Here is a 1362-nt window from a genome sequence, read left to right as displayed (position 1 = left end):
TGAGCTAGACCTTTCTTGTTTATAAAAGACTGTTAACAGTGAATGATATTCCTTGGGAGACCCAGTTCTTCTAGCACACTGGGAAGACACTAGTGTAAGAAAACTTATTTCCCACACTGTATCTGAGGGATGATGGAGGTGATGCACTCCACTCAGCTGATACCCTGGAAGACTCTTGTTTGTTGGGTCTTTTGTTCTCACATACATTTTTTATTTTTAAATTAATTAAAATTCTTCAGAGAGGCTGACATTCCTGCAGCCTCCCTGGTCTCCTGAGGCCGCCTCTGCCTCCCCCAGGCATGGCAAAGGGCCACGCCTCATTGTGGCAGCAGCACAGTGCAGCACACAGGACTCATGCTTGACACCAACGCTGATGGTGAGAACATTCTAAAAGGCCTCCAGTCCATTTTCTGGGAACAAGGGATGGTGGAGGCAGGGCACACCTGGCAAAACCACAGTTATTGAGCGACCTACATAAACCAAAATGGCAGCTTTGTCAATTTGAGAATTTACCCCCATGGATTAGTGTTGTTGGACCTTCAGAGTTATGATGGCGATTCACAAGGCCAAGAAGTTCACAGTCTTTTGGACAAAGTAAAAAATAGAATAAAAGTACTGAGTCAGGACCGTACTGAGCAGGTGAGGAGGGACCATTGACAGACACTGGCCTATAGCTGGTGATTGCCTGGTTGGGGATGACATAGATGAAGTGGTGTGTGATGAAGATTCACCTTATAAGAACATTGAAATTCCATGCTTGAAGCAATTTGGAGACGTTAATCCGGTGGAGAGTGATTTGGGCATACCCAGGCCATCATGAACAGTGGAAAAGAAGACTACAGTGGCAAAGACATACTGATTCTAGGGGGCAGAGATGGGGGTATATTATGTGAAAGAGTTAAACCAAAACTAAAGATGGTCATATGGTAGAGATTGACCAAATGGTGATTGATGGATGTAAAAAATACATGTGAAAAACATGTGGCGACTCAAATGATCAGAAAGGAGACTGCTCTCAGATCCTAGTAGAAGACTGTAGTCTAGTACTGAAGAGGTTCCCCAAAGAAGGGGGACTGACGATGTGATCAATGACTTGACTGCTGTTCCAGGCTCCACAACTGCGGACGATGATTCCACGTGGGAGTTTCTCAGACTGATTCTTGGCCTTTCAACGGAGATACAAGTCAGGAGGGAGATATTTAACACAGAGAGATTGTGTCCGTTTGACGGAAGCCCTACACTTTATGAGGAACAGCTTGGGTGCCCGGATTGTCCTGTGGAATTCTCAGAGGAGACCGTCTGTGTTCCTTCATATTTGGAACGATGGATATTTACACCATTTGGAAGAAACCTGAAACTTGA

General features: G+C 44.9%; 1 pseudogene; it reads left to right on the top strand.

The window, feature by feature from the left end:
• Window positions 1-354: 354 nt before the first annotated feature.
• Window positions 355-1362, top strand: LOC115291210 (annotated as a pseudogene).

The sequence above is a fragment of the Suricata suricatta genome, chromosome 5, assembly GCF_006229205.1.
Source record: "Suricata suricatta isolate VVHF042 chromosome 5, meerkat_22Aug2017_6uvM2_HiC, whole genome shotgun sequence".
In the NCBI taxonomy this organism is placed as follows: Eukaryota; Metazoa; Chordata; class Mammalia; order Carnivora; family Herpestidae; genus Suricata; species Suricata suricatta.
This window is presented reverse-complemented; position numbering and strand designations above follow the sequence as displayed.